General features: G+C 38.2%; 1 non-coding gene across 1 annotated transcript; it reads right to left on the bottom strand.

Moving 5' to 3' along the window:
* Positions 1-8,492: 8,492 nt before the first annotated feature.
* LOC127089037 (small nucleolar RNA R71) lies at positions 8,493-8,599 on the bottom strand. The gene has a single exon (XR_007790817.1). It is a non-coding gene; the product is annotated as a small nucleolar RNA R71 (small nucleolar RNA).
* Positions 8,600-23,349: the final 14,750 nt, after the last annotated feature.

Genomic DNA, 23,349 nt, shown 5'->3' with positions numbered 1-23,349 from the left:
GATCTAGTAGTTGGTCTACCAAAAATAAAATTTTCAAAAGACCACCTATGTGACGCGTGCCAAATGGGAAAGCAAACAAGGGTGTCTTTTAAATCTAAAAATGTAATTTCAACTTCACGACCCCTTGAGCTTCTCCATATGGACCGATCTTTGGACCTTCCAGGACAAAGAGCCTAGGTGGAAACTACTATGGCTTTGTAATAGTTGATGACTACTCTAGATTCACTTGGACTATATTCCTTCATAGCAAAGATGAAACTTTTTCTGCTTTTAAAAATTTTGCAAATCTGTCCCAAAACAAAATGAATACCAAAATAGTTACAATTCGTAGCGATCACGGTGGTGAGTTTCAAAATTATCACTTTGAGAAGTTTTGTGACAAGTATGGCATTGAGCATAACTTTTCAGCCCCTCGCACTCCACAACAAAATGGCGTTGTGGAGCGTAAAAATCGTGTTCTAGAGGAGTTGGCAAGAACAATGCTTAATGAGGGTGGATTACCAAAATACTTTTGGGCTGATGCTGTTAGCACAGCCTGTTATGTCCTAAACAGAATCTTAATTCGCCCTATTTTGAACAAAACTCCTTATGAACTTTTGAAAGGAAGAAAACCAAACTTGTCACATCTTCACGTATTCGGTTGTAAATGTTTTGTTTTGAATAACGGTAAGGAAAACATTGGGAAGTTTGATGCAAAAGCGGATGAAGGTATTTTTCTTGGTTACTCAATGTCAAGCAAAGCATATAGAGTGTATAATAAGCGTTTACTTACTGTTGAAGAGTCGGTTCATGTTTCGTTTGATGAGTCTTATCCGAAAAATGTCGGAAAAGGTATTTCTTTTGATGACGCAGGTGTATCTACAGAAGACATACTCAAGGAAGCTGTTGAGGAAATTGATCAGTCCAAAACAGCTGTCCATGAGAAGGAGGAAGATACAAGTCATGAAGAAATTGAGGAAGAAAAGACAGCTGAAGTGAATGATCTTCCAACAGCTTGGAGATCCTCAAAAGACCATCCCATTGACAACATTTTGGGAGACATTTCAAAAGGAGTAATGACCCGGTCTAAGATAAGTAACTTTTGTTCTCACTTCGCGTTTGTTTCACAAGTAGAGCCTAAAAATACCAAAGAGGCCTTGATTGATGAGTTTTGGCTAATGGCCATGCAAGAAGAGCTTAATCAATTTAAAAGAAATGACGTTTGGGAACTTGTCCCTCGTTCGCGAGATCATCATATCATAGGCACTAAGTGGGTTTTTAGAAACAAACTTGATGAAAACGGAGTGATTACTAGGAACAAGGCACGCTTAGTAGCACAAGGATATAACCAAGAGGAGGGCATAGACTATGAGGAAACTTATGCTCCAGTTGCTCGCCTCGAAGCTATACGTCTTTTGCTCGCCTATGCGTGTTCTAAGGATTTTAAGCTTTACCAAATGGACGTAAAGAGTGCCTTTCTTAATGGTGTCATAAATGAAGAAGTATATGTTTCACAACCTCCCGGTTTTGAAAATGCTGAAAATCCAGATCATGTTTTCAAGTTAAAAAGGGCTTTGTATGGTCTTAAACAAGCCCCTCGGGTTTGGTATGAAAGGCTTAGCAAATTCCTAATTGATCATGGATATTCAAGAGGTAAAGTGGACAATACTCTCTTTATTAAACACAAAGGAAAGCACATTCTTTTAGTTCAAGTTTATGTCGACAACATCATATTTGGTTCAACTAACATACACTTGGTCGAAGAATTTTCTAAGGTTATGCAGGGTGAATTTGAGATGAGTCTAATGGGGGAGCTAAACTACTTCCTAGGACTGCAAATAAAGCAACTTGAGGAAGGTACTGCAGTATGTCAAACAAAATACTGCAGAGAACTACTCAAGCGCTTTGGAATGAATGACTCAAAATCAATCGACACTCCAATGCCTACCAACGGAAATCTAGAAAAGGATGAGCACGGTAAGTGTGTAGATGTCAAAAGATTCAGAGGTATGATCGGATCTCTCTTGTATCTTTCTGCTTCTAGACCGGACATCATGTTTAGTGTTTGCATGTGTGCACGCTATCAATCAAATCCTAAAGAATCGCACCTAAAAGCGGTGAAGCGCATATTTAGATACCTTCATGGAACATCTAAATATGGGCTTTGGTATTCTAAAGGAAGTGATTGTAGCCTAGTAGGGTACTCCGATTCTGATTTCGCTGGCTGCAAATCAGATAGGAAAAGTACAAGTGGTACGTGTCACCTATTTTCAAACTCCTTAGTCAGTTGGCACAGCAAAAAGCAAGTTTCTGTGGCTTTGTCAACTGCTGAGGCTGAATACGTTGCAGCCGGTAGTTGTTGCGCTCAGATTTTATGGCTTAAGCAGCAACTACAAGACTTCAACATTCAACTAAAACGTATTCCTATTAAATGTGACAACACTAGTGCCATAAACCTTACTAAAAACCCTGTTTTACACTCACGCACTAAACACATAGAGATTAGACATCATTTCCTTCGCGATCATGTTGAAAAAGAAGACGTTGTCTTTGAGCACGTTGACTCCAAAAATCAGCTTGCTGATATTTTCACTAAACCATTGGCAACGGAATCTTTCTTCAACATACGGCGTGAATTAGGAATCTTAGATCTATCTCATTTGATGTCATAAGCATGTTACATCTTAATTATATTATGCCTCACCGTGTGTGACAAGCACTGTTTTAGATGTCAATTATCCTTCACAAGATCTCTCCAACAGAGGTAATATCAAACCTTTCTACAATTTTCTTATTGATTAGTGATTGTGTTTGTTAGAACAAATATGCTTACTCTAGTTGATGTAAAGTTTGCTTGAATATACTTCCTGTCTATAATGTGTGCTCATTAACAATCTGATTTCTGAGCAAAATTATCATGACATAGTGCAACTGCATAATCATACTGCATAAAAACTCATTAAAAACCAGTTCAGCATCAGTATGTATCGACACATACGAAGCCTGCATCGATACATATGCTCTGAAATTAAATTTTTGAAAAACTGATTCAGTATGCATCGATGCATCTATCGCATGTATCGATACACAAGGCAATTGAAAACACTAGGCATCGATGCATCCATCGCATGTATCGATACACATGACAATTTTGAAATACTTGGCATCGACGCATAACTCTCTGCATCGATACTTACTGCTGTCATCTGAATTAAATGCATTTTTTTTCTCTCTCATGCATCGACACATCAACCAATCATATCATCTCTTATCTCATTACTTCATCTCATCTGCCCTCAAAAACCCCAAAACCAGTGGCTAACCCTAATCCTTCTCATCTTCACTCTCTCACAAACTTGGTAAAACCCTAAATCTCATATCACCATGCCTCCACGCACCATTCCAGCCAGAGCCAAAGGAAAAGGAAAGGGAAAGGAAGCAGCAGGTACGTCTCAGCAACCACCAGATGTTCCTTCAAACGCCTTAGACATTCTTCATCCTGCCATTGCTGCTGAATTTGAGGATTCCTTCAAGGCCAGGTTGGTAATGAAACCTCACATCTTTGATAAAACAGATGCTGTTCATCTGCACCTAAATGAAGTAGTTGAACTGTTACATGCACAAAGACTTGGGTCCTTTCTATCTACAAAAGATGATTATCATGAGGATTTCATCAGGGCCTTTTATGCTGGTTTACAAACTGGTACAGGCTATATGTTCCGGTGTTCTATCGGAGTCAGAACATATACCTTTGAAGCCTGTAACTGGGAAACAGTGTTTCAAATGCCACTTCCGTCGATGGCTTTCAAGTCCTGGCATGACCTGCATTTCGATCCTGAATTTGACCTGAAGGAATTTACAACTTCTATCCTAAAGATTGATAGACAGTTGAGTGAGGACGAACACGTCACGTCAGGTATGATCAAACAAACTCCGCGTATTCTGCACTGGATCATTACTCACATTCTGCGTCCAACCAACAGTGGCCACTCTCGGTTGGATAGGCCTAGCATACACCTTCTCTACATTCTGCAAAATAAGATTCACTTAAATTGGGCGAACTACTTTGTAAAACGTCTATTTTATGTGCGAGACAGCTCCAAAACTGTGGCGCTAGGGTATGCCTCTCAAGTAATGAAAATTCTCAAGTTTTGGAAAGTTACAATACCTATTGTGCCTCTCATATCTCCATCTGCAGCTCAAGAATTTGATTCTGCCACTCTATCGCATATGGGATATCGATGGGACAAAGACCGCAAGTGCTTCTATTTTTTTGAAAGAAAATCCAAAACCAGAATTTACAACTTTGACGTGCCTTCTGAACGCATCCATGTTGCTGAAGAACAGCCTGATGAAGAAATGCAGGATGCGCCTGAAACAGATGTGCCTCAAGCTGAGGCCAATACTGGTTGGGGTGAGTGGGTGCCACGAAGGTGGTCTCCCACCAACTACGTACCTGAACCTACAGCCCCTCCATTCGCCGGTGGTACTTCAGCCTCAACACCAAATGCGGACATCACTCACATGCTTCAACAGATGGAAATCGCCAACAAAGAACGCCATGAAGAAGCACGGTACTGGCATGTTCAACAAACTGAATGGCACAACGAGCATCGGGACTGGCATGATGAGCATACACGGATGTATCACAATCAACACGCTTGGCACCAAGACTTGGTTAAATGGCATCAGGTGTTTTACAACGAAATGTCCGGCTTTATGGATGATTGCCGTGAAAACCCTGGAATTATGGACAGCTTTAGAAGCACTGAAGTTCAGAATCGATTTAGGCGATACTCCTTCATGGGCCAAAATCCAGACACAATGCCTCCTCCTCCGCCTCCGCCAAGCTACCGAGATCCTGACAGACATGATGAGGAGTCATGTGGTGGCAACAATCCAAATTAACCAACCACCCTTTCATCTCACTGCATTTCATTTCATATTGCTCATGTTTTATTTTGTCGCACATTATTTGGTTCAGCTTATGTAACTCTTAACCTTGTTCGCACACTTAAAATGCTTTTCAATTTATGTTTACCTCTATTTGTTATTGCCCTTACTGTTTGAATGATTCTTTGTGAATGATTCTTTAACTTGCAGCTTCTTTCTATGTGATTGTTAGCCTATTATCCATTCTTGCCATGCCCTGCTTCACTTTCTGCTTGATAACTATGGTTCTTCCTCTTTTTGATGTTGACAAAGGGGGAGAAAAATGCAGATATGCACAAACTCAGGGGGAGTATCACACATCTTGCCAAGAATTTGCCATCATCAAAAGGGGGAGTTTGTGAAAGAATTCTTTAACTTGAATTAACTTTTAATGATAGCAAATTGTGTGATCATCATCCAAATTGGTTGTGCATTGCATTACATGATATATTTGTGTTCTTACTTTGTAATTCATCCCATTCTATTGTTGCATAACCACACATATAAGCCTACATTGAAAATTTCCTTAAAATAACAATTAAAATGCATTTTATGTCAGTATGTATCAATACATGACCCCTTGCATCGATACATGCAGCCTGTGATTAATCACAAAACAATTCTTGTTCAGTATGCATCGATACATACGAACCATGCATCAATACATGGAAGGCCAAAAACTCTGTGCATCGATACACACGTCACATGCATCGATACATGAATACTTGAGTCAGCCTGTGCATCGATACATACGCATTGGGCATCGATACATGTTAGTGTAAAATTCACATGCATCGATACACACGATTCCTGCATCGATACATGGTTAATTAATTTCACCAAAAATCTATACAACTTACAGTATGCATCGATACACACTTCTATGTATCAATACACAGAGTGGTTTTAAGTCATAACAGCAACTGTTTTTGAAGGATATAAATACAGGTTTCAACAGCAGGTGGCAGACACGAATTCATTGAGCAAAAAGACAATTGAACACAAGATCAAAGAAGTGTTGGAGCAATTGTCAGTGAGCACATAGAAACCTGAAAGAGACTTCATCTTCTTCATCTTCTCAATCACTCTTCTTTCAAGAACATTTACACATAACAATTCCTGTTCTTTGGATTAAAGAAGCATTGAGATAACGTTCAGTGGTGTGATCAAGGATCTAGCTGTGGGTTGCAGTGGAACGATCGAGGATCTAGCTGAGTAGAAGATTGAAGGGGGTTTCTAGGAAAAACCTACTGGTTTGTCCTTCAAGAACTGGTGTGTTCTTGAGGGTTTGGGAGTCACATTTGCAGAACAGATTCAGCCGCAGCGTTGCGTTTGGAGATCGGGGGATTTCGCAAGCAGGTCGTGGAACCGGTGAATTGTTTGCAACTTTGTGCAGGAAAATCTTGATCAAGCTCAGATCAAGTGAAGGTTTATACAAGAAGAGGTTCTTGGAGATTAGAAATTCTGTCTTTGTATCAAAACCTTGTATCAACGGATTCGGCAATAATTGATAATCAAAGTTCTCAATTTCATTTGAAATTGAGAGGGAGACGTACCCACACGCGAGGACGACGTGGGGAACTTCCTTAACAAATCTCTGCGTATCTTACTTTTACCTTAATCTTCTTTACGTTTCAAATACTGTTTTGCAAATTCTGTTAGTGTGTGGTGATTGATTATATTTCTGGACAGCAGTGATAACAAAACCTTTAGTCATACACCATTGCTGTTTATCATCAAACACTCACACACCAACTGTTTGACAAAACGGTTAACTTGATTGTGTTCATTGGAAATAGTATTTGAGGATAAGCGCATTCAATCTGTTAATATTCTGTGTGTATTATTTCTGTCATTCTCATTAAAATCCAGCAACTGCACTTGTGTGTCCGGCTTTCTAGTAGCAGTTCAGAATAGACGGAAGTCGATTCGGGACTGCTTTTTCCGCTGTTTTTGAAAACTCTGATTAAACGTTAAATCCGTTAATTTTTAAGAGGTGATCTATTCACCCCCCCTCTCGATCACTAGCCACACCGTCTAACATACTGTTTGTCTGATATGGCTGTATTTAAGCATAATTATTGTTTAGGCTTGTTTAGCATGTCCGGCTAAATAAACTTAGATATCGGTATGTAAAGTAAGCGGAATAAAGGAATCAAAACTAAGTTGTTTAAATTTATTTAAAAATATAGTCACTCTTTTTATGGTCTCAATTTACAAAGTTAATACCAAAGTTTTTGTACGAGAGTAAAAAACATAAAGAAGTTAAAATCAATAGAACGACGATTTGAGCTTTTAACTGGACAGTGTAAATTGGACATTAACTTTAAATCAGGGCGAAAGCAATTTTTAGAGTTAATTAAATTCTAATCATTTTCAAAAAGTATTTTTAAAGGTTAAATGTGAGGACGAGAGTTAAGCATTTAAGTTTAATCATATAATCTAAGTCAACAGAGCGAGAGTTTGAGACGAGGGTGTTTAAACGGTTACTATTTTAATAAAAAGAGTTTCTATAGATTCTATTGTTTTCAAAAAGTGATTTTAGACTTAACTAAATAGTGAGAGTGTACGTTAATATAAAGTCATAGTCTGATTCAACAGAGCGAGAGTTTGAGAAAAGATTTTTAATCAATAGTGTCTACTGAAAAGACTTATTTTAAAACTAAGAAACCAACGAAGATTTGATTCCCTAATTACGAAGAACTACATACCGATATCCGCGTATTTGATATTTAATCTAGATCCGATTTTAGTTTTACTTTTCCCCCTAATCAACAAAGTATCCTCCGCCTTAGCTTTACGAAGTAACCTTAGAAAAACGGTATATCGATTCATTAAGTCCCCGTGGGATCAATATCTTTTAAAACTACGCGATTAGACTGTGCACTTGCAGTTAATACCCCAATAGACTCATAAAGTCGCGATCAAGTTTTTGGCGCCGTTGCCGGGGACTTTTATTTAGTCGATATCGTAACTCTTTTGTTACGCTGTAGAGACTAAGGCAATTTTTATTTTTCCCTTGTCTTTCGTTGATTTGTATGCCACACACTCGCTCACAAGGCGAACCGTACTACTTACGAATCAACGACGTTGAACGATATCTCCGAGTCTTACGACGAATTCGGGAGTATCGTGCTGCAAACAATCTTCCTCCAATCGAAATTCCTGATCTCAAGAATCTTCTTCCCTCGTCGATACCCGAGATGGCAGAACCAGCTCGTGCTCTTCAGGATTACGCCGCTCCATCGCAAGATGAGCCGCATTCGAGTATTGCTCCACCCGCAATCGAAGCAAACAACTTCGAACTTAAACCTTCGCTGTTGCAGGCAGTGAAACAGAACCAGTTTTCTGGAAATCCTACCGAGGATCCAAACCTTCGTTTATCCGTATTCGTCCAATACGCTGATACTGTTAAAGCTAATGGTGTCACTTCAGAGGCAATTCGACTTCGTCTCTTTCCTTTCTCGTTAAGAGATAAAGCTAGAAGATGGCTTCAGTCTCTTCCTTCCAACTCAGTCACCACATGGAATGAGTTGAAGAAAGTCTTTCTTGCCCGATATTTTCCTCCAAGCAAAACAGCTATGTTAAGAGCCCAGATAAATGGATTTAAACAGAAAGATAACGAGTCTCTTTTCGAAGCATGGAAAAGATACAAAGACATGATGAGACTTTGTCCACACCATGGTTTAGAGGACTGGTTAGTAATTCATACCTTCTATAATGGTCTCTTATACAACACAAGGTTAACAATAGACGCCGCCGCAGGTGGTGCGCTTATGGATAAACTCTACGCTGACGCTTATCAACTTATCGAGAGCATGGCCCAAAATCATTATCAGTGGGGAAGCGACCGAACAATGGTAGAAAAACCTCAAACAAAAGGAGGCATGTACGAGATAAGTAGCCTTGATCATGTTAATGCAAAAGTGGACGCTCTTGCCCAGAAAATTGAAAGTTTAAATGTATCACCTCCAGCCACCGTGGTTGCCGTAACCCAAAATTGTGAAGTCTGTGGAATTCAAGGTCACACTCCTACAGATTGTCAACTCCTAACAGGAATCCAAGCAGAGCAAGTGAACTATGCTCAAGGAAATCCCTACTCGCATACCTATAACACGAACTGGAAGAACCATCCTAATTTTTCATATAAGAGTAATAATGCGTTATACGCACCAGGTCAAGCTCCAGTCAAGCCCCAGCTATACCTCCTGGATATCAAAAGCCGACCCCATCTATACCTAACAATAACGTTCCTAGGAAATCCAACTTGGAAATCATGATGGAGAACTTCATCGCTTCTCAACAGCAAACCAATAAAGAGTTCTTAAACCAGAATGTACACACTAACGAACAGATTAAACAACTAGCAAGTAAAGTAGATGCCCTGGCTACCCATAACAAAATGCTGGAAACACAAATCTCGCAAGTAGCTCAACAACAAGCGCCTACTGCTGCCCCAACTGGTACATTTCCTGGACAGCCCCAACCTAACCCGAAAAGCCACGCTCATGCAATTATATTAAGAAGTGGAACAGAGGTAGAAGGATCGTCTGACCCAAGGATTGAGAACCAAAACTCTAAAAAGTCAACTGAGGAAGAAAGTAAACCTAAGGAAAAGGAAGAGTGTAACAAGGAAACCATAGAAAAGAAAGAACCTTATGTACCTCCACCGCCTTACAAACCACCTATCCCTTATCCTCAAAGGCAAATTAAAACCAAAGACGCGGGCCAATTTAAAAAATTTGTTGACCTACTGAAACAATTAAACATCACCATTCCTTTTACAGAAGCTATTACACTGATGCCCTCATATGCTAAGTTCTTAAAAGAAATTCTTTCTAATAAAAGGAAACTTGAAGATAGCGAAACTGTTACATTCACTGTTGAGTGCAGCGCGATAATCCAAAATATGCCTCCTAAACTTAAAGATCCTGGTAGTTTCTCTATACCCTGTCACATAGGAAAATTTGTCATAGACAAAGCTCTATGCGATTTAGGAGCCGGTATTAGTGTTATGCCCTTGTCCATATGCAAGAGACTTGAAATGGGAGAATTAAGACCAACTAAAATGTCTGTGCAATTAGAAGATCGTTCCGTTAGATATCCCGTAGGAATTCTTGAAAACATTCCCGTGCGCATAGGTCAATTTTACATCCCAACCGATTTTATAATTATGGACATAAGAGAAGATGAAGTTACCCCCATTATATTGGGAAGACCATTCTTAGCAACCGCCGGTGCCATCATAGACGTAAAACGAGGACGACTCACTTTCGAAGTAGGAGAAGAAAAAATTGAGTTCATTCTTTCCAAATTTTTGAAAGCACCTGCAATAGATGACACATGTTACTTCATGGATATCATCGATGAATGCATAAAAGAAACAGAATTAGAAAATGACGAATTGTCTTACTGTCGTGTAGAAGACAGACAGAACCAATGTTTAGCAATAACATCGGATCCTACGCAATGCCTTAAGAAACCAACCCTCGACCTGAAAACACTTCCCAAAAATCTGAGATATGAATTCCTAGACTTAGAACTTGAACGACCAGTGATAGTCAATGCAGACCAAGGAAAACTCGAAACCGAAAAACTCCTACATATCTTAAGAAAATATCCAACCGCACTAGGATACAACATCACCGATCTTAAAGGGATAAGTTCTTCTATTTGTATGCACCGCATCATGCTAGAAGAAGATTGTAAAACTTCTAGGGAACATCAGAGGAGACTAAACCCGATCCTGAGTGAGGTAGTGAAGAAGGAAGTAACGAAGTTATTAGAGGCATGTATTATATATCCTATATCCGATAGCAAATGGGTTAGCCCTGTACACGTAGTACCAAAGAAAGGGGGTATAACCGTGATCGAAAATGAAAAAGGAGAAACTATAACCAAACGAATCGAATCGGGATGGAGAATGTGCATTGACTATAGGAAGCTAAACAAAGCAACCCGAAAAGATCATTTTCCTTTACCATTCATAGACCAGATGTTAGAACGATTAGCCAAGCATTCTCATTTCTGCTATCTAGACGGTTACTCAGGCTTCTTTCAAATACCAATTCATCCTGATGACCAAGAAAAGACAACGTTCACATGTCCCTTTGGTACCTTCGCTTATCGACGAATGTCGTTTGGCTTGTGCAATGCTCCTGCAACTTTCCAAAGGTGCATGATGGCAATATTCGCCGATTTTCTCGAAAACATCATGGAAGTCTTTATGGATGACTTTTCCGTATGCGGACAAAGTTTCGAAGAATGTCTTGAAAACCTAGAAAGAGTTCTAGAACGATGTGTAAAAGTAAACCTAGTACTTAATTGGGAAAAATATCATTTTATGGTACAAGAAGGAATTGTTTTAGGACACATCATATCAAATAGAGGAATTGAAGTAGACAAAGCCAAAATAGAAGTAATCGAAAACCTTCAACCTCCGAAAACTGTGAGAGAAGTACGAAGCTTCTTAGGACATGCCGGTTTCTACCGACGATTTATTAAAGATTTCTCTAAAATAACTAAACCTTTAATCGGATTATTAATGAAAGATGCTGAATTCATCTTCGACAATAAATGTTTAGAAGCATTTCAAACACTTAAACAAGCATTGATCTCCGCACCCATAATGCAGACCCCGGATTGAAATGAACCATTTGAAATAATGTGTGACGCAAGTGACTACGCCGTAGGCGCTGTTTTAGGACAACGAAAGGATAAAAATCTTCACGTCATATATTATGCGAGTAGAACTCTAGATGAAGCACAAATGAATTACGCCACGACCGAGAAAGAACTTTTAGCAGTAGTATTTGCACTAGATAAATTTCGTTCCTACTTGGTCGGAGCTAAAATAATCGTTTACACTGACCATGCTGCCATTAAGTACCTCTTAACAAAAAAAGACGCTAAACCTAGACTCCTAAGGTGGATCTTGTTGCTACAAGAAATTGATTTGGAAATCAAAGATAAAAAAGGAACTGAAAACGTAGTAGCAGATCACCTTTCTAGACTTGAAAACCTGGAACCGGAAAGAACATCGATCAATGATGATTTCTCGAACGATAAACTTATAGCTAATTTGGAAGAAAATAGAGTTGATAAATAGAGAGAGACCATCTTGACTGTATGCGTTACACCATGGTACGCTGATTATGTCAATTATTTAGCCGCCGGAGTGGTTCCACTTGATTTATCCTACCAACAAAAGAAACGATTCTTCCATGACATAAAACATTATTACTGGGACGACCCTTTACTTTTCAAAAGAGGCCCCGATGGTATTTTTTGTCGGTGTATACCTGAAGAAGAGGTAGAAAGTATAATCCAACATTGTCATTCCGCTCCTTATGGTGGACACACAAGTACATCCAAGACCTGCTCTAAAATCCTACAGGCCGGTCTTTATTGGCCAAACATATGGAAGGATGTGCATGTTGCTGTCAAGAAATGTGATAGGTGTCAACGCACAGGAAACATATCTAGACGTGACGAGATGCCACAAAAGGGCATTTTGGAAGTAGAAATTTTCGACGTGTGGGGAATAGATTTCATGGGACCTTTTCCACCTTCTTTCGGTAACAAGTACATACTCGTAGCGGTTGACTACGTATCAAAATGGATTGAGGCTATAGCTTCTCCAACAAACGACACACGAGTAGTAACTAGACTCTTTAAGAATATAATCTTTCCAAGATTTGGTGTCCCAAGAATAGTCGTCAGTGATGGTGGATCACATTTCATATCTAAGATACTCGAAAAATTATTGTTTAAGTATGGCGTAAAACATCGAGTAGCAACACCTTACCATCCTCAAACCAGTGGACAAGTGGAAGTATCTAACAGAGAAATTAAACAGATATTGGAAAAAACAGTCGCTACATCAAGGAAAGACTGGTCATCAAAATTACCCGAAGCTTTATGGGCATATCGAACCGCTTACAAAACTCCCATAGGAACAACCCCATTTAGGCTTATTTATGGTAAATCTTGCCACCTCCCAGTAGAGTTAGAACATAAGGCCTATTGGGCTATTAAAAATTTAAATTTAAACTATAAGGCCGCCGGTGAAAAGCGAATCCTAGATATAAACGAATTAGAGGAACTTATACAAGACGCATACGAAAATGCCAGAATCTACAAGGAAAGAACGAAAAAATGGCATGATAAACATATATCAAGAAAAACTTTCAAACAAGGCGATGTAGTCCTTTTGTTCAACTCTAGCCTTAAGTTATTCCCAGGAAAACTACGCTCTAGATGGTCAGGCCCTTTCCAAGTCACTAATGTCTTTCCTAGTGGGCTGCGGAAATTAAGGGAAAATCTATTGAAGCATTTATCGTAAACGGGCAGCGTCTGAAACATTATCACTATGATGAAAACAATGAAGACTCGCAAGTCCTGCACTTAGACGTATTGTCTCCAAAATTTATAGATTAACATTTAATACTTTTATGTCGAGCTTGCGACATTAAACAAAGCGCTTCGTGGGAGACAACCCACAACTTTCTATTTTTATTTTATTTTTTCTTTTATTATTCTTTTTGATTTTATTCAGTATCCATTCTTCATTTATTTTATTTTATAAAACTTTTCTTCTCTTCTTCTTTCGGCATCTGGCCAAATCCTGACTAAATTCTTGTTTTCTTTTCTTTAGTTAACATTAACCTGATGGGACATATTGATCGTATGGGTATCAAATTCAGAGGGAGAGCTCAGAGACAAAAATTTAAAGAACTAGCAGAGAGAGAGATGCACCCAAGTTTTTATGCTGATGATTGGGAAATGACTGCCCTTGGACTAAGAGAGAGTGTCCTGTATCTGCTGAGTCAAATATGGTGGGAAACCACTCCTATTCGAAGACAATTTGTCACTTATCGGAGGCTAACTCTAGAATTCCTTAGCTCCCTGATCTATTTACCAAACCATGGAAAAGGAATAAGCCGAGGTTTCATTCAGTTTAGGATATTCAACATGGAGTATCAGTATAACATTCAAGAATTTACTAACCTTTTAGGGTTCCCTACTTGTTTTGACACATTCACCATGAGCCAAGAAGACCTTTTTGAATATAGAGAGCTTGAGCATTTTTGGGGAAGTTTGACAGGAAATGACGACCCTGAGGAACATGAGTTTCTTTCTGGAAACATACATAACCCGGCTTTTCGTTATTTCCACAAGATCCTAGCACACACTCTTTTTGGGAAGAAATCAAACATTACCACAGTCTCACGTGATGAACTCTTCATAATATTTTGTGCTTCCCAGAACCGTCTAGTGAATGGTGTCACTTATATGTTGGTGAGTTTTGACCGCCTTATTCAAGATGACCGTGCACCGATCCTAATAGGAGGATTGATAACTATGATTGCTAATGCTATTGGACTGCGCCAACCCATGCTTGACTTGAACCCTTTTTGTGGCATTGAGCCTATGAATATACCTTTCCTCTTCAACACTATGTTTATAGGAAACCTTGGACCTGAAGAGTTTGAACTAATAATTAATAACCAAGTTCTTTACCTATTCACCATGCCTAGTCCGATGACTAGTGTCCATAACCGAAATAATTGACTCTACAACCTGAATGGAATACCTTCTCCTGTTAGATCTTTTGAATCCATCCAAGATTATGAGATTTGTGACGACCAGATTCCTTATGCTGAGTCTGATCCACAGACACCAACTGGTTACCATGATGTTGCCTCTCCACCTCATCCTATCTCGCCCGCATAATCGGCAATACCTGATCATAGACATCATATGCCCGGAACTGATTATAACACCGCCATTCAAGCCTTGATGTCAGAACAAGATGCCATCAGAGAAGAGTTAACTAATATGGGACATGAATTTCTAGGATACATGAGTAGTATGACAAATCAATTCCACGAGTTGCTAAACCGTGTCAATTCCTTTGCTCCTCCGGCCAGAGATCCTACAAGTGGCTAGAAGGTTTTAGTTAATTAGTTTTAGTTTTAGGCAATTTATAGTTTCGTTTAACATTGCTTTTAATCTTAGTATTTGCTTTTCCATGTTTTCTTATGTCTTCAAATGTTACATTATATTTATTGAAGCTATTGGCATTATTGGTTTATTTTATGTTATTTTGATTTATGCAATATCTACAATTACCAATAATGATATTCACTATATGCTACTACTTACATAGCCTATTAGAGAAAAAAATATATATATACACTATGGTGTGTAGTAGAATAGAATACATGGCAATTCAAAAAATATAACAATAGCAAATCTATTAAACAAAAAAAAATCATTATTAATAAAAATAATTTATGAAGCACCCACGTCAGCAGTCACGAGCGCCAGTGACCGTTGCAAGCTAACTGGTGTGATGAGCGTCACACAAGCCATCACGGTCGTCACGCAAATGCACATGACGCCCGTAACACCTTCTGTCACGAGCGTGACAACTTCAGAATAGGTGAACGTTGGTGACCGTTGGGGACATGACCGTTGCTCCCCATCTTTTCATTTTTGCATTCAACTCACCTTTACTCCATCCCACTCACATTCATCCACATTTATTTTTCTCTCACCCACTCACCTTCCCAATTCCAAAAACTTTTCCTATAAATACCTACAATACCTTTCTTCCTACACCACATCATTCCAACAAACCACTCTATACAAATACATTTTCATCCCCTTTCCTTCTTTCAACCTACCTATCACTATGGGAGAGAACCCACAATTCGGAAATATCATCTTCCGATCTGAAAATGATAACTATCAACGAGAGCAGTTCGATCGATTCCAACAACGAGGTGTCGTATCTACCAGGTATCCTGATTTAAATTGTTTACAAGAATTAGGATTACTTCAAGGTGTGCAATGGCTACTTAGGCTTTCTGATTTACCTTTTCTTTGCTCACAAAATCAACCTACCTACCCATCACTCACCTTATAATTTTTAAGTTCTTATTCATACACCATTCCAACCGGTGAAGACGAGTACTTAACTGGTACCGCAACTTTCCGCATGTTCAACACCGAGTACTCACTATCCCAGGAACAGTTGAGTGCCATGCTACACTTTCCTGTAGGTGGCCAAGTCCACCCAAGAATCCCTCCGAACTCACAGTGGCACATAAACGCCTTCGACCTCTTTAGAAAAATATCCGGTGTTGAAACCAATAACTGGGATGCACTACTTGCTTCACACATACATAACCCCACTATCTAGTATTTTATCCGCATTCTGCAAAACACCATTTTTGGTCGACCCAACAACAACAAAGTCAACGCAAAGGAACTATTCTTCCTCCACTGCGTCTTTGAAATGGATACAAAGGTAAACGCCGCTTCTTTCTTATTTCACCATATCCGCACCCTATGTGCTAGAGGCCGCCAACCTTTTGTGATTGGAGGACTAATAACCACCATAGCACTTGGTTTGAATCTAGGGGACCAACTTCAAAATTTACAATCTCTGCCACCCTTATTTATGGATATAAGCTATTGTCGCTCCAGCCGCTTGATCAAAAATAGGGTAGGCGGAAGGTATTATCTTATGGTGAATAACCAAGAAGTCCCAAGCGTTGTTTTGCCCAACATTGCCCTCACAGATGTCACCAACCCCGACCGATTCATCTACGATCTGAATGCTCCCGAAGCTACCAACCCTACACAAGCAAACCCGCCCCCGGACGAGTTTGAGGAAATGGAGCAAGGTGATCAAGGTCCTGAACAACAGTCAACCCCGCTTAACCCTTCCAATAATGCAACTGGTTCATCCTCCCGACATCGTCGAAGAAGAAGGCCAGCAACTAATGATGACATCATGGATGCTATTGATGCCATGCAGGCGCAGAATAACGAAGTGATGCAACTGATGCGCCAGATACAACATCAACAAGAAGCGAGGAATGCAATAACCGACCAGCGGTTCACTGACTTGCTCAACAGGTTTGATGACTTGGAAGTTCGTCAACGATCACCGGGTCCGAGAACAAGAGGCGGAAGGCAGAATTGAGTTTGGGTTCCCTTTTCTTTTCCTTTTCTTTTGTTTTCTTTGAAACATTGGGGACAATGTTTCATTTAAGTGTGGGGGGGAAAAACTTTGTTTCAGTTATGATTATTTCTCTTTCAACATTCCTCTTTCAAGTATGTTATTTTCCCTTTCATTGTTATTTCCCTTTTATTAATTTATTGATTCATTAAAAAAAAAAAATTAATAATAATAAAATAAAATAAAAATAGAAATAAAATATATTTATTTCAAGTCGAGTCCCTAGTGTGAAATTTTTTATTATCCATTCCCCTCAATTTTCTCGAGCCATAACAAAAATTCAACACACTCAATAAGTATAAAGGTTGCTTATTTTATCAAACTTGAGTAAAATTAAGACAAAAATTATTACCGCCCCAACACTCTAAAAACCTCAACATGTTAGATCGGGCTAAGTACCTATTATATCAATTCCTTGAACTTTTAGTTTTATAGTAACCCCGAGTAGTTTATACGAGAAGTCGGCACCATCTTAATAGCAAACTACGTGGAGAGCCGATGAATATAAGCGAATGATTCCCAAAAACAAAATATTAAAAATCAAGAAATGCACTAATTAAGTTAGGTGATCCTTACCCGATCATTTAATCCAAAGGTTGCGGACCCTACAAAAACATTGTATGAACGATCCATTCTGATTTGGTTCAGCGGTTTCTGGTGCTGAACTTGGTAGGGCGGACTACGATCCGATCCCCCGCAATTTGCAATGGACTAAATAACGAAGTTATCCAACTTATGTACCAGAACTTCTAGCTAAAAGGGGATCAGAATCGCTAACCGGTTACTCCACTATGTGCGCGAAAAGATAAAGAGCTTAATGTGATTTCGCTAGAACGAAAATGGGTGAAATAAGAGTAAAAGAACTAGGCTAGCTATAATAGCATGACTCGAACTGGTTTGCATAAGGTGGGGTTATCTGATGTTGTAACGGTAGTAGTTGATGTTAAGACTAAGCTCAGGTTATTTTTAAACGAGATTTACTTGCAACCTACTACGAATTGATGTGTGTTTGGAAATTTCATCTGGCTAATATTTTAAACCGATTTCTACATTGTATCTTGCTTGAGGACAAGAAAAAGTCTAAGTGTGGGGGAGTTTGATAACATGAAATAATATCACATTTTTGGACTTAATTCAATTAAATTATATTATTGTTTGATCCGATTTATTTTATATTATTCGATATTACTTGGTATTTTCCTTCTATTTATTTCAGGTAGCATTATTTGAAGCATACGTGAAAAAGAAAGAAAAGGGGGTGCAAAAAGAAGCATTCCACTAAAGCCCAGCCCACAACTACAAAGGAGAAGCGCTGTGATGTTGTGACGACCGCCACACAAGGCGTCACGGTCGTCACGACCCTCTGCTCAGTGTTACGAGCGTAACACAGGGTGTGACGGACGTCACACCCCCATTCCTATTTCTTTGGCTTTGACGCGTAACAGAAGCACGTTCGCCCTTTTTCTTCGCTTGACTCGTTGACACACGAGGAAACCTACTGAAAGAACTTTTGGGAAACGGTTACATGATGGATTAGTATAAATAGATCTTAAGTGGTGCCCTGCTTTTGGCTGTCTCCTCTCCTTTTTTCTGCCGTGCAAGCTTTTACAGCAACATATTTTACAGCATTCTACTTTCTTAGCATTTTTATTTCCTTTTCTTTTCTAGTTAATTTCCAAAGCATTGAATTTATTTTCTTTCACACTAGTTTCTACACCGGAAACTATTGTGTAGTTTTTACTGGATCTAACCTTACGTTAGGTCATAGTATTTTATTCCTTCGCCTTTATTTTTCTGTCTGATCGAAGATTGTGAAGAACAAATCCAACCGGTTTGTGGTGGAGTGTTCAAGCATCGAAGTTAGGGAACAACCAAGATTTCTATTAATTGTACAGGTTCATTAATTTATTATTTTAATTTATATATGCTCTGTACTGCTGTTTATCTATACTGTTTGTCTGATATAGCTGTATTTAAGCATAATTATTGTTTAGGCTTGTTTAGCATGTCCGGCTAAATAAACTTAGATATCGGTATGTAAAGTAAGCGGAATAAAGGAATCAAAACTAAGTTGTTTAAATTTATTTAAAAATATAGTCACTCTTTTTATGGTCCCAATTTACAGAGTTAATACCAAAGTTTTTGTACGAGAGTAAAAAACATAAAGAAGTTAAAATCAATAGAACGACGGTTTGAGCTTTTAACTGGACAGTGTAAATTGGACATTAACTTTAAATCAGGGCGAAAGCAATTTTTAGAGTTAATTAAATTCTAATCATTTTCAAAAAGTATTTTTAAAGGTTAAATGTGAGGACGAGAGTTAAGCATTTAAGTTTAATCATATAATCTAAGTCAACAGAGCGAGAGTTTGAGACGAGGGTGTTTAAACGGTTACTATTTTAATAAAAAGAGTTTCTATAGATTCTATTGTTTTCAAAAAGTGATTTTAGACTTAACTAAATAGTGAGAGCGTACGTTAATATAAAGTCATAGTCTGATTCAACAGAGCGAGAGTTTGAGAAAAGATTTTTAATCAATAGTGTCTACTGAAAAGACTTATTTTAAAACTAAGAAACCAACGAAGATTTGATTCCCTAATTACGACGAACTACATACCGATATCCACGTATTTGATATTTAATCTAGATCCGATTTTAGTTTTACTTTTCCCCCTAATCAACAAAGTATCATCCGTCTTAGCTTTACGAAGTAACCTTAGAAAAACGGTATATCGATTCATTAAGTTCCTGTGGGATCGATATCTTTTAAAACTACGCGATTAGACTGTGCACTTGCAGTTAATACCCCAATAGACTCATAAAGTCGCGATCAGACACATTTGTTATGTTGTTATTGTTGTTTATATTGTTATTGGTGAATATGTATTAGACACATTTATTTTGTTGTTGTATGTTGTTGTTAAAATTGGTTTAATCTTTTGTTGTTTTTTTAATGTAGATGGACTTTTCATATTGTGACAAAAATCATACAAATCAAACTCATACAAATGAAACACGTACAAATGAATCACAAACTATAGAGGAAAGAAAATAAAACAAATAGGTGATAATGGCTAAATTAAAAAAAAAAATCTGCAACTCGAATAACAGATTTTCGATCGAGCTTAATGTCGTAACTTGGACATGTTATGGTGATAATTCTTCACTTTTTAGAAGTTATGTTGCATTCCTTGGACATAGCATGGTGAATATTTTGATATATGATTAGACCCAAATACCATGAAATGTGAAAGATAAAGCACATGGACAAACGTTATTGTATTAATTTTAATTTACATGATTTAATAGTATTTTTTTATAATTACTAATACAAACTAATTGATGTGTATCGAAGTCGACTTTTGAGTTCACTGATGATGATAAGTTGAAGAAAAAGTTGATCATTTATGCTAATGAGCATTGAAGGGGATTTAAATCATAACCCACATGTTACTACATTACAAATCCTAAGGCTTATCTTGATAGGTGAAAAAAGGGACCTCAAAGCAAGCTGAGGTGGTTTTTTCTTTTTTCCATTTTGGGAAAAAGTTGCTTTTTGTACACAACTCGGGTTTGACTCCATGTGACCTATGTGCACTCAAGTTGACTTGGATTCTTGTCTTGAGGTGTTTTGCAACATGTCTTGGGTCAAATGGGATCAGAACAAGGTGATTTGGGGACTTAGAGCTTGACTATGCATGATTTGGCTGAAACTGACTAGTTGGGTGCACCATGATGAAACCCCAACTTTGATCTAGGGCCAAATAAAATTGGCTCGTGCATTTTACATGAAACTTGTGCCAATTGTTCTTTGCCATGCCCTTAATAATTTGCAAAAAGAACCATATCAAAAGGAGTTATGGTTTGGAAATGACATTGAGGTAAAGTGGTGGTCATGGGCATGATTCTAGGTCTGGCTATGCATCTTGACCAGCTTGGCCAATCCAAAATTTGAGGTCCTTGCTCAATGAATTAGGTCTTGGAAATTGTAACAAATTTTAAGAGGTATTCAATTAGTACATTTGGATCAAATAAGATATTGAAAATATTGAAAGGTGAAAACGTTATAGGTTTTGGACCAAATGGTAGGCCAAACTTTCCAAAATGTGACCAACCAACATGCTCTAGAAATGCCATTTTGAGATTTATTGATTTTTAAGGCACCATGGTGAATGTTTGAAACTCATACAATCACATATTGATGGAAAATAAGGCTTGATTCTTGGTGGGATTATTTTAGGTCAAGTGAAGGAGAACGGCGATCCAAAACGTAACGGAAATTAAAATTTTCTCCTTTAGTGATCCTTACGAATGGGCATGATCAGTGATAGAATAGTTACCTCTTGTGACGATTGAAACCTGTGGTGTAGATCTACGGAGCGATCACAAACGTTGAACGATGACAATGCCTCTACACAGTCCACACGAACGAATTCCTTCAATTTCAGTGCTAGCTGCTATGAATGAAGGCTTTGAGTGAGAAAGAGAGAGAGAGAGAGAGAAAGAGAAAACGAAAATGCAAACGCAATGAATGCTTCTGCCCAAGGGTTCTATTTATAGAACCACTTCTGTGGGCTTCAAGCTAAAAAGCCCACTTAATTGTAAGTGGCCCATATTTTATAATATGCCAAAATCACTTAAGCGTGTGGTACCTGTAAGACCCCAATTTTGTCCCTAAGATCCCTCATGGCATCATAGCATTGCATTGCATAGCCTTAAGGATCATTAAGCATCTTGGCTCCCTTTCCCTTTGGGTAGGGATCTCTTGTGAGTGGTTTGAGATCACCAAGCATGCTTGAATTGTATATCATTGCTTTTCTTGTTTTATTCACTAACCAAAAGCATAAAAATATGTCATTAACATCTTTTGTTTGTAGCTTAAGCAATCACCAGGTCAAGAGCTTCAAAGAAGATCCTTTGTGCAAGAGATGAGGTATTTTCTTGGGATGAGGATCACATGACTATTATAAGGAGCTTACATGAGCTAGGTTTCATTTTGAAGCAATTTCACCAAGTGGTAGAGGCTTAAGTTAATCAGGTATTTCAAGGTCATCTGAGGACCAAAAGTCAACTGTGCAGTCAACTGAGGGCTATGAGGTGGGGAAATGAGTTGAGACACCTCAATCATGTTAAAATGAGGTCTATTCATCATTCTAAACATCCATATTGAAGATTCAAAGGTCATGGAAAAAGTTACTAAAAATGGAAAGTGACCTATAATTCAAAGTTTCCAAATTTGGCAAGTTTTTGGTCCACATTCAACTTGACTTGTCAATGTCAAATAAGTTTCAAATGGATTTTTGGTGAACATGAAAGTTGTAGATATTTGTCTCCCCTTTCCAAAAAGTCCTAATTCATGTCCATATGATAAATGGTTGAGAAGTTATGGTCATTTGATCACAAGGTGTACATGGAAATTCAAAATGACATAACTTTTGATACAATGCTCCAAATTGGTCCATTCTTTTTGCAAAATGCTTCTCATGTTCAAGACATCTCAAATTGACATCATTTGGCTCAATTGTGCAAAGGAATCATGACCAAGAGTTCACTAGTTCACACATGTGCAAATTGAAGCAATACTTCATTATTCATTTTTGGCTTAAGGTGCAAGCAAATTGATCTTCAAATAATGACCATTGGATGTTCTTAAGTGGATTAGAAGCTCAGCATGGGAGATTGCACGTGTGATATGGCCATGCTAGCTTAATTTGCATTTTTGCAAGATGCTTCAATACTCCTTAATCATGATTAACCAATGGAAAATATGATTAGCATGGAGTATATAAGCTGAAACCCTAATCATAACTGCATAACAGAACCATTTGAGATCAAAATTCAAGAAACTCTCCAAATTTTCTCTCTCTTCGAATTTGATTTTTCTTCACATAACTCTCAAAGATCTTGACATATTCTTGATCCTCATCCTTCATTGATCAAGAATCACCATCTGTTTGGACCAATTCAGCCATAAATCATGCAGTTCATGTGCATTTTCATGTGGATCGGATTTGGAAATTGAAGAAGATTCAAGAGGTTTCAACTGTTGATTCTTGCTTAAAGCTTCATAGGAAGTGCAGTGGAGTTGAATTGGAGCTTTTGAGCCAGTGAGAACGCGTGAATAGAAGCTTCCATTTCCAGGTGACTCAATTTTCATCATCTCCTTTTGCTGATTTTAAGTTATAGATGTGTAGATCTCGTTGAGTTGAGCTTGTACATGTGTTTAGAATTGAATTTGGTTGAGTATTGAGCATGTAGTGTTGATTGTAAGTTTTGATATCAAATATGTTTCTCTTTAATCCGTGGAATCTAGGAAGAATTAGATGAAATTGATGTGATACTTGGAATCCTCGTTGAAAACCGGTTTGAATGATGTAAGCCTTGTTGATTTCTGGAAAATTTTGT

This window comes from Lathyrus oleraceus, chromosome 5 (genome assembly GCF_024323335.1).
Source record: "Lathyrus oleraceus cultivar Zhongwan6 chromosome 5, CAAS_Psat_ZW6_1.0, whole genome shotgun sequence".
NCBI lineage: Eukaryota > Viridiplantae > Streptophyta > Magnoliopsida > Fabales > Fabaceae > Lathyrus > Lathyrus oleraceus.
This window is presented reverse-complemented; position numbering and strand designations above follow the sequence as displayed.